This window comes from Leuresthes tenuis, unplaced genomic scaffold (assembly GCF_036924035.1).
Source record: "Leuresthes tenuis unplaced genomic scaffold, fLeuTen1.0.hap1 SCAF_50, whole genome shotgun sequence".
NCBI lineage: Eukaryota > Metazoa > Chordata > Actinopteri > Atheriniformes > Atherinopsidae > Leuresthes > Leuresthes tenuis.
Window position 1 is genome coordinate 316,244 of NW_027325404.1, and position 10,764 is coordinate 327,007.

A 10,764-nucleotide genomic window follows, 5' to 3' on the forward strand; every position below is an offset into this window, starting at 1 on the left:
CTCATTTGATCATACATTGTCAGGCATTCGCACCTTGTCTTACCCGCTTTTTATAAACTTTAGTCAGACATTCACACCTTGCAGCTGAACCACCTCCGCTCCCTGTTTTGATAATGTATGGTCTGGCAATACTACCTTTTCTTACCGGTTTGTGAGTAATTATGGCTGGACATTCACACCTACTTGCAGTCGAACACCACTTTTCCCGCTTTTGATGATGTATGGTCCGGCATTCTAGTCTTTTCTAACACATTTTTCAGCAATTATGGTTTGACATTCACACCTACTCACAGCCGAACACTTCCGCTCCCGCTTTTGATTATGTTTGGTTGGATATTCGAAACTTTTCTTCACTGCTTTTTACAAACTTTGGTCGGACATTCACACCTTCTTGCAGACGAACACCTCCGCTTCCGCTTTTGATGGTATATATTCGGGCATTCGAACCTTTTCTTACCCGCTTTTTACAAACCATGGTCGGACTTTCACACCTTCTTGTAGCCGAACAACTCCGCTCCCGCTATTGATTGTGTACAGTCGGGTATTTTAACCTTTTCTTACCCACTTTATACCAACTATTGTTGGACATTCACACCGTCTTACAGCGGAACACCTCCGCTCCCTCTTTTGATGGTGTATGTTTGGGCATTCGAACCTTTTCTTACCCGCATTTTACGAACTATGGTCGGACATTCAAACCTTCATTTAGCCGAACACATCCACTCCTGCTTTTGATGATGTATGGTTGAGCATTCGCACCTTTTCTTACCCATTTTTTACAAACTATGGTCGGACATTCACACCTTCTTGCAGCTGAACACCTCCTCTCCCGCTTATGATGATGTGTGGTTTGATATTCGAAAATTTTCTTTCATGTTTTCTAGCAATTATTGATGGACATTCAGACCTTCTTGCAGGTGAACACCTCCGCTCCCGCTTTTGATGATGTATAGTCGGGCTTTCGAGCCTTTTCTTCCCCGGTTTTTACAAAATTATTGTTGGACATTCAGACCTTCTTGCAGCCGAAAACCTCCGCTCCCTCTTTTGATCATACATTGTCGGGCATTCGCACCTTCTCTTACCCGCTTTTTACAAACCAGGGTCGGACTTTCACACCTTTTAGTAGCCGAACAACTCCGCTCCCGCTATTGATTGTGTACAGTCGGGTATTTTCACCTTTTCTTACCCGCTTTTTACCAACTATGGTCAGACATTCACACCTTCTTACAGTGGAACACCTCCGCTCCCTCTTTTGATGGTGTATGTTCGGGCATTCGAACCTTTTCTTACCCGTTTTTTACAAACTATGGTCAGACATTAAAACCTTCTTGTAGCCGAACACATCCACTCCTGCTTTTGATGATGTATGGTTTGGCATTCGTACCTTTTCTTACCCATTTTGCAGTAATTATGGGTGGACATTCACACCTTTTTGCATTTTAACACCTCCTCTCCCGCTTATGATTATGTGCGGTTTGATATTCGAAAATTCTCTTCCATGTTTTCTAGCAATTATTGATGGACATTCAGACCGTCTTGCAGCTGAACACCTCCGCTCCAGCTGTTGATGGTGTATAGTCGGGCTTTCGAGCCTTTTCTTCCCCGATTTTTACAAATTATGGATGGACATTCAGACCTTCTTTCAGCCGAAAACCTCCTTTTAGTAGCGGAACAACTCTGCTCCCGCTATTGATTGTGTACAATAGGGTATTTTAACCTTTTCTTACCTGCTTTTTGCCAATTATGGTTGGACATTCACACCTTCTTACAGCGGAACACCTCAGCTCCCTCCTTTGATGGTGTATGTTCGGGCATTCGAACCTTTTCTTACCCGCTTTTTACAAACTATGGTCAGACATTCAAACCTTCTTGTAGCCGAACACATCCACTCCTGCTTTTGATGATGGGTATTCAAACCTACTTGTTGCCCGCTTTTCATTAATTATGGGTGTACATACACACCTTGTCGCAGCCAAACACCTCCGCTCCCTGTTAGGATCATGTATGGTTGGGCATTCGTACCTTTTCTTACCCATTTTGCAGTAATTATGGGTGGACATTCACACCTTCTTGCATTTGAACACCTCCTCTCCCGCTTATGATCATGTGCGGTTTGATATTCGAAAATTCTCTTCCATGTTTTCTAGCAATTATTGATGGACATTCAGACCTTCTTGCAGCTGAACACCTCCGCTCCAGCTGTTGATGGTGTATAGTCGGGCTTTCGAGCCTTTTCTTCCCAGATTTTTACAAAATATGGATGGACATTCAGACCTTGTTTCAGCCGAAAACCTCCTCTCCCTCTTTTGATCATACATTGTCGGGCATTCACACCTTTTCTTACCCGCTTTTTACAAACCATGGTCGGACTTTCACACCTTTTAGTAGTGGAACAACTCTGCTCCCGCTATTGATTGTGTACAATCGGGTATTTTAACCTTTTCTTACCTGCTTTTTGCCAACTATGGTCGGACATTCACACCTTCTTACAGCGGAACACCTCCGCTCCCTCCTTTGATGGTGTATGTTCGGGCATTCGAACCTTTTCTTACCCGCTTTTTACAAACTATGGTCAGACATTCACACCTTCTTGCAGCCGAACACTTCCGCTCTACCTTTTAGTGTTCTATGGGGTATTCACACCTTTTTTTTCACCGCATTTTATAGATTATGGTTGTAAATTCTCACCCACTCGTATCCGAAGACCTCTCCTCCTGCTTTGGTTAATATATAGTCGGGCATTCGAACCTTTTCTTACCCGCTTTTTACAAATTATGGTCGAACATTCACACCTACTTGCAGCCGAACACCTCCGCTCCCGCTTTTGATGGTGTATAGTCGGGCTTTCGAGCCTTTTCTTCCCCGGTTTTTACAAATTATGGTTGGACATTCAGACCTGGCAGCCGAAAACCTCCGCTCCCTCTTTTGATCATACATTGTCAGGCATTCGCACCTACTTGCAGCCGAATACTTCCGCTCCACCTTTTAGTGATGTATGGTTGGCATTTGCACCTTTTCTTACCCTTTCTTACCCTACTGATTGCTTAAGATGAAGTTGTTTTTTCTCAAACTACAACATTTTTTTAATTGTTGAAACTTGATTTGAAGTGGATAAATAAGGAGGACAAACAGTTTTAAGTCAGGCTGATAGAAGGAATTAATTTTATAGCAAAATCTGTATTTCGTCATATGTCGAGAGATGCTTATTGCTGAAGAAGTTCTTTCTCATTCTACAAAGTACAACGTTGTATATCGTTGAAACTTGATTAGACATGAATAAATATGAAGGACAAAGCAGTCTTAACTTGGTTAGAGTTAAGGAATTCGTTTTATAGGAGAATCCGAATTCGTGCATAACTCGTAAAATAGAGCTTATTTTCGGATTCCTGAAGAATGAGTCTGGTTCTTTCTCATAATACAAAGTTTGTTGTTTATTGTTGAAACTTCATCAGAAGTGAAGAAATAAATGAATGCCTATCAACAAATGTGGGATCTAAACTCTAGTGCTTCCTCTAAAATAATTTTCTTTCTCAATTCAGAAATGTGTGTGTGTAAGTCACAACACCCGTGACACCAAAACGGCTTTCTTTTCTCTCTTTTCTCTACACTCTGCACTGTGAGCACACACACCAAATCAGAAAGGCTTTTTTCTCTCTTTTCTACATTATGGACTGTGGGGACACAAAACCGCTCTCTCTTTTTTTTTTTGATTGTGTGCCAGGGCGTTGTCTCACGTATTAGATTATGCTTAAGATACGAATGGGTTTATCAGTCACATCAGAATCCATACATACTGATCCTCCCGTAATAAAATGGTCGGATCTTATCAAACACACTTTATTTCTTGTGACAATCAAGTCAGCGAAACAGCGTATACACGTCAAGACACTGAATCAAGTTTGCCACAAGAACTCATAAGTTTGGCAGTATTGCTCTGCCGTCAGCAATCATACACCCATTTTATTTTCGTGAGACATGTGCAGGCACCTGTTCATCTACTGTTCTATCACTATGAATTAGTTTATCTATTATCAATAAGGATACTTCTACAACTACTATCAAAGTATGTCCAGACTTCTTATGTTGTCAGTTGCTATATATGAATAAGTGGGTAGCTACTGACAAGCATTAAGCATGTCACACAGCCCAAACATATAACATTTCAGGACACACCACACAGTTAACAACCACAGTGAAGTGTCAAAGCCCAAACATGTAACATTCAACAGGACACTTACACAACACATTCAAGTCAAACAGTCAGACAACATACAAGAACATATACCCCAGCCGGCATTGCTCCCTGCCTATTTTCCTACAGCTCACTATGTGTGCGCACACCTTTATTCACAAACTCTTCAACTTATACTCTTTTACCAAAGCTGCTACAGCTCGATTGGCCGAATACCCTTAGATCCTATTTCGGTGAATTTGACATCTGCCTTACATGTAACAGATTAGCGGTTTAGCAGTTTTAATTTAGTTTGAGTGAAGGAATTCATTTTATAGCAAAATCCGAAATCGTGAAGAACTCATGAAAGTAAGCTTATTCTTGGATTCCTGAAACTTTAGATTTGCTATTTCTTTTACTGCAAAGTACAACGTTGGTTTTTTTGTTTAAATCTTTCAAGACATGGTAAATATGATTTTTATATATATAATAAATATATTTATTTCTGTTTACAATATATGACATGTAATAGAACTGAACCGGACCGGGGGACAAGGAAAGAAGAAGAAGAAGAAGAGGAAAGAAGAGAAAAACAGAACATACATCGCATACAACACAGCTGTGGATATAGATGACCTGAGACGACATGATAATACATCAACTGCTTAGCGACCATGCTACTGGACTAATGAATGTGGTTGTGTGTGTGTGAGAACATGCAACACCCATGGCACAGGACCTACATGATAACCGTGCTTAGTTATGAGTGTATAAGCGTACAGGGCCACAATCCACAGCCCCCCCAAGCAATCAGAAGCAGGCAGAGAGGGCCACAAGACCCAGGCCACCAGCAGCCCCCACAGAGCACAGAACCCAGGAAGCCCACCGCAGGGGCAACCACGCATCCACCCAGAAGACTACAGAGGAAGCCCCCGGAAAGAGCCCCCATAAGCATAGGGCAGAGGCCTTCCGGGAGCCAGGGGCAACAGCCCACCGACGTCGCCAGGCCCCAGCCGCCCAGACATGGGCCGTGCACTGGATCCGGGCCCCAGGAGCCCGAGCGCCCCCAAACCCCCCGGCAGAGGCCCCACCCAATACCCAGGAGGGCCAAGCGCCCCAGACAGCCACACAGTGGGTCAGTGCCTGCCCCAGCACCCCTGGCCAAGTGCCCTGGGAGTCAAGACGTGCCCACAGGTGGGTGAAGTCGCGAGCAGCGGAGAGAGGCCACGCCGCCCCCCCCATCGGGAGAAGCACAGGCAGGCCAGGCGACAGCAAGTCCAAGATCCAGGCCCAATCATTACCACACACACTTTCATGTCCCATACATCCACACGTCCTCCCTCCCTCGACTCCGCTGGGGTGTAGTGCAGCGGGCACACCAGGGGGCCAGCAGCCCCCCAGCCACCACAGACCCCAAACCAGCAGAACAATTAATTAATCCTCCTGGCCCCTCCCGCCCCGAGCAGCAACCAGGAAGCAGGGGTGTGCGAAGAAGACCCCTCCCCTCACCCTTCTGGCTCTTCAATATTTTCTAATAGTGAGCAATTAAAATTGAGGGGCAGCCAAACTTGTAGAACTGGGAGCGTGGCCCTCTGGGCAGCCTACATACCCAAAGAGCCCCGCCCACCAGATGCCACTCAGTGTAACCACCCCCCAAGACCTAATGTGTGTGTGTGAGTGTGTTTGATAAGTAGTAATGTCTAAGGTGTAATTAAAACAGGGGTGGGAACTGCAGAGGGCAACTACTGCAGAGTCCACTACACCCCACCGAACACACACGCCCCCAAAACCCTTCATGTGTGAGTGTGTGCTGTGTACAGGAGCCAGAAGGGAGAGGGGTATGGGGATATACACTGGGGGCAGCCAGGGACTGGCTGCAATAGGCATCCCCGCTACCAGGGAGCCAACACAGGACAGGAGGGCCTGATGTCCACCAGGCTCGGGGCCTGCAGCGACCATATTCTGGGAGCTACTGTACCCCCAGAAGGTACCCATCCCGCCCCACCCCACTCAACCCAACCCCACTCCGGAGGACCTCTACAAAAAACAAACAAACAACAACAAAAAACAAACAAACAAACCACCCGGTCACACCAGTCGCAGCAGCCCGGGCCTGAGACCCACCATCACCCAGGCCCCCCCAGGCCCCCCCTCAACAGGTGCGCTCTTGTGAAAAAGCAAACAGCGGCAGCAACAAAAACACAACGGGAACACCGTATTGAGGCTTTGTTCTGACCGCTCATTTGGTATGGCGTTTCTTTCAAGCAATTCTCCCGGTTAGCCCGCACTCGGCTCGCTCCCAGAGCCGTGTTAAAGTCTACTTCGCATTCACTCTCTTTTCTCAGCAGACTAAAAGAAAGTTTCATCTTGGGCTCCCTGAAACTTGCACCCTGCACCGCTGTTTGCTTTTTCACAAGAGTAGAGAAGAGTGCACCGTTCCCAGCGGCACTGCAGTACGGGGTCAATGCTTGGAGTGAACGGAGCAAGCTAATTTTTCAACTCCTATTGCTAAAAATCCATTTAATATGTAGTCCTCGTATAGAGGACATATCAGATATTAAACTGATAAGAACAGATACTACACTTGATCTTAGCCAAAAGGCCGAGAAGCGACAACTGTCCACTGGTTCACGTCCGAGGGCCCTTCCTGGCACAATGCGCACTTATCCGCTAACACCCCTGTTCTTTTTATGGCCATAGGTGGCCAGAGTGTCACTTTGCACCTCCGCCCACCTGCTGCACTGAGCACTCTTCAGCCCTTTTAAATGGTATAACTTTGCACTCCCGCACGCTCCAGCAAGCACCATTCAAGCAACAACTTTGCACTCCAGCTTCGAACATCGGCACAGTCGCAACAAGTAAGGCGACTCTACTCAGAGAAGTCACTCTGCACAGTAACAAGATTTCTTTTGCACAGACAGAAAGGGCTTCACCCGCAAAGGTAAAGCCTGCCAAAAATAGAAACAACTCATTAGTGCTGCTCTCCACAGAAGTCTTTAGTAAAAGGCGAAAGACTTGTACGTTATGAAGAGAAACCAGAGTACGATTATCCGTCACTGCGGGAGCAGGGCATCAGGCTAGTTGGCATAGCCACCTTCCCCATGGTGAGCTTTGCTTGGTTGAGACGCTTGCCCCCCCCCCCCCCCCCCCCCCCCCCCCCCCCTTGCTCCTCGGCTGACCAAGTAGGAACAATCGGGCCCTATTCGATGGCTGCCTTGTCTTTTACTCTGTGCAAAAGACAAGGCAGCAACAAAAACACCACGGGAAAACCGTATTGAGGCTTTGTTCTGACCGCTCATTCGGTGTCGCGTTTCTTTCAAGCAATTCTCCCGGTTAGCCCACACTCGGCTCGCTCCCAGAGCCGTGTTAAAGTCTACTTCGCATTCACTCTCTTTTCTCAGCAGACTCTTGGGATTTTATCAATAAAATGAATTCCTTCACTCAAACTATGTTAAAACTGCTTTGTCCTTCATATTTACCATGTCTAGAAAGATTTAAACAAAAAAACCAACGTTGTACTTTGCAGTAAAAGAAATAGCAAATCTAAAGTTTCAGGAATCCGAGAATAAGCTTACTTTCATGAGTTCTTCACGATTTCGGATTTTGCTATAAAATGAATTCCTTCACTCAAACTAAATTAAAACTGCTAAACCGCTAATCTGTTACATGTAAGGCAGATGTCAAATTCACCGAATTAGGATTATTCGGTATTCGGCCAATCGAGCTGTAGCAGCTTCGGTAAAAGAGTATAAGTTGAAGAGTTTGTGAATAAAGGTGTGCGCACACATAGTGAGCTGTAGGAAAATAGGCAGGGAGCAATGCCGGCTGGGGTATATGTTCTTGTATGTTGTCTGACTGTTTGATTTGAATGTGTTGTGTAAGTGTCCTGTTGAATGTTACATGTTTGGGCTTTGACACGCTTCACTGTGGTTGTTAACTGTGTGGTGTGTCCTGAAATGTTATATGTTTGGGCTGTGTGACATGCTTAATGCTTGTCAGTAGCTACCCACTTATTCATATATAGCAACTGACAAGGTAAGAAGTCCGGACATACTTTGATAGAGTAGTTGTAGAAGTATCCTTATTGATAATAGATAAACTAATTCATAGTGATAGAACAGTAGATGAACAGGTGCCTGCACATGTCTCACGAAAATAAAATGGATGTATGATTGCTGACGGCAGAGCAATACTGCCAAACTTATGAGTTCTTGTGGCAAACTTGATTCAGTGTCTTGACGTGTATACGCTGTTTCGCTGACTTGATTGTCACAAGAAACAAAGTGTGTTTGATAAGATCCGACCATTTTATTACGGGAGGATCAGTATGTATGGATTCTGATGTGACTGATAAACCCATTCGTATCTTAAGCACAATCTAATACGTCAGACAACGCCCTGGCACACGATAAAAAAAAAAAGAGAGAGCGGTTTTGTGTCCCCACAGTCCATAATGTAGGAAAGAGAGAAAAAACCCTTTCTGATTTGGTGTGTGTGCTCATAGTGCAGAGTGTAGAGAAAAGAAAGCCGTTTTGGTGTCACGGGTGTTGTGACTTACACACACACATTTCTAAATTGAGAAAGGAAATTATTTTAGAGGAAGCACTAGAGTTTAGATCCCACATTTGTTGATAGGCATTCATTTATTTCTTCACTTCTGATAAAAATGATAAGACTGACCTAAAGAATTGGAGGCCCATCACATTTTTAAACTTTGACTGTAAACTTTTTAGCAAGGTTTTAACGACACGGATGTCCTCTGTTTTAGAGGAGGTAATTCACCCAGACCAGGCTTGTGCCATCTCAGAGAGACAACTCACCGACAGCCTCGTACTGATTCGAGACATCATTGATTACGCTAGAGACAGAAACACCCGGCTTGTCATCTTAAATTTAGACTTTGAAAAAGCTTTTGATCGGGTCTCGCATCAATATCTCTTTCAGGTGTTGCAGCCATCGAATAGGGCCCGATTGTTCCTACTTGGTGAGATTTGCTTGGTTGAGACGCTTGCTCCCCCCCCTTGCTCCTCGGCTGACCAAGTAGGAACAATTGGGCCCTATTCGATGGCTGCCTTGTCTTTTACTCTGTGCAAAAGACAAGGCAGCCACAAACACCACGGGAAAACCGTATTGAGGCTTTGTTCTGACCACTCATTCGGTGTCGCGTTTCTTTCAAGCAATTCTCCCGGTTAGCCCACACTCGGCTCGCTCCCAGAGCTGTGTTAAAGTCTACTTCGCATTCACTCTCTTTTCTCAGCAGATTAAAAGAAAGTTTCATCTTGGGCTCCCTGAAACTTCCATCCTGCACCGCTGTTTGCTTTTTCACAAGAGCAGAGAAGAGCGCACCGTTCCCAGCGGCACTGCAGTACTGGGTCAATGCTTGGAGTGAACGGAGCAAGCTTCTTTTTCAACTCCTATTCTTAAAAATCCATTTAATATGTAGTCCTCGTATAGAGGACATATTAAACTGATAAGAACAGATACTACACTTGATCTTAGCCAAAAGGCCGAGAAGCGATAACTGTCCACTGTTTCAGGTCCGAGGGCCCTTGCTGGCACAATGCGCACTTGTAGCAGTGTTCTTTTTATGGCCATAGGTGGCCAGAGTGTCACGTTGCACCTCCGCCCACCCGCTGCACTGAGCACTCTTCAGCCCTTTTAAATGGTATAACTTTGCACTCCCGCATGCTCCAGCAAGCACCATTCAAGCAACAACTTTGCACTCCAGCTTCGAACATCGGCACAATCGCAACAAGTAAGGCGACTCTACTCAGAGAAGTCACTCTGCACAGTAACAAGATTTCTTTTGCACAGACAGAAAGGGCTTCACCTGCAAAGGTAAAGCCTGCCAAAAATAGAAACAACTCATTAGTGCTGCTCTCCACGAAAGTCTTTAGTAAAAGGCGAAAGACTTGTATGTTATGAAGAGAAACCAGAGTACGATTATCCGTCACTGCGGGAGCAGGGCATCAGGCTAGTTGCCATAGCCACCTTCCCCATGGTGAGCGTTGCTTGGTTGAAACGCTTGCCCCTGTGCAATCGACAAGGCAGCAACAAAAACACCACGGGAACACCGTATTGAGGCTTTGTTCTGACCGCTCATTCGGTGTCGCGTTTCTTTCAAGCAATTCTCCCGGTTAGCCCACACTCGGCTCGCTCCCAGAGCCGTGTTAAAGTCTACTTCGCATTCACTCTCTTTTCTCAGCAGACTCTTGGGATTTTATCTATAAAATGAATTCCTTCACTCAAACTATGTTAAAACTGCTTTGTCCTTCATATTTACCATGTCTAGAAAGATTTAAACAAAAAAACAACAACGTTGTACTTTGCAGTAAAAGAAAGAGCAAATCTAAAGTTTCAGGAATCCGAGAATAAGCTTACTTTCATGAGTTCTTCAAGATTTCGGATTTTGCTATAAAATGAATTCCTTCACTCAAACTAAATTAAAACTGCTAAACCGCTAATCTGTTACATGTAAGGCAGATGTCAAATTCACCGAAATAGGATCTAAGGGTATTCGGCCAATCGAGCTGTAGCAGCTTCGGTAAAAGAGTATAAGTTGAAGAGTTTGTGAATAAAGGTGTGCGCACACA

The 10,764-nt window shown here is 44.9% G+C and overlaps 4 non-coding genes across 4 annotated transcripts; all 4 read right to left on the reverse strand.

Annotated features, from left to right (window-relative positions):
- Positions 1-6,594: 6,594 nt before the first annotated feature.
- LOC140285663 (U2 spliceosomal RNA) lies at positions 6,595-6,785 on the reverse strand. The gene has a single exon (XR_011910648.1). It is a non-coding gene; the product is annotated as a U2 spliceosomal RNA (small nuclear RNA).
- A 316-nt stretch (positions 6,786-7,101) lies between these two features.
- LOC140285689 (U5 spliceosomal RNA) lies at positions 7,102-7,215 on the reverse strand. Its single transcript, XR_011910672.1, has one exon. It is a non-coding gene; the product is annotated as a U5 spliceosomal RNA (small nuclear RNA).
- Positions 7,216-9,506: 2,291 nt separating this feature from the next.
- Positions 9,507-9,690, reverse strand: LOC140285673 (U2 spliceosomal RNA). Its single transcript, XR_011910657.1, has one exon. It is a non-coding gene; the product is annotated as a U2 spliceosomal RNA (small nuclear RNA).
- Positions 9,691-9,998: 308 nt separating this feature from the next.
- Positions 9,999-10,112, reverse strand: LOC140285692 (U5 spliceosomal RNA). The gene has a single exon (XR_011910673.1). It is a non-coding gene; the product is annotated as a U5 spliceosomal RNA (small nuclear RNA).
- Between the last annotated feature and the right edge of the window lie 652 nt (positions 10,113-10,764).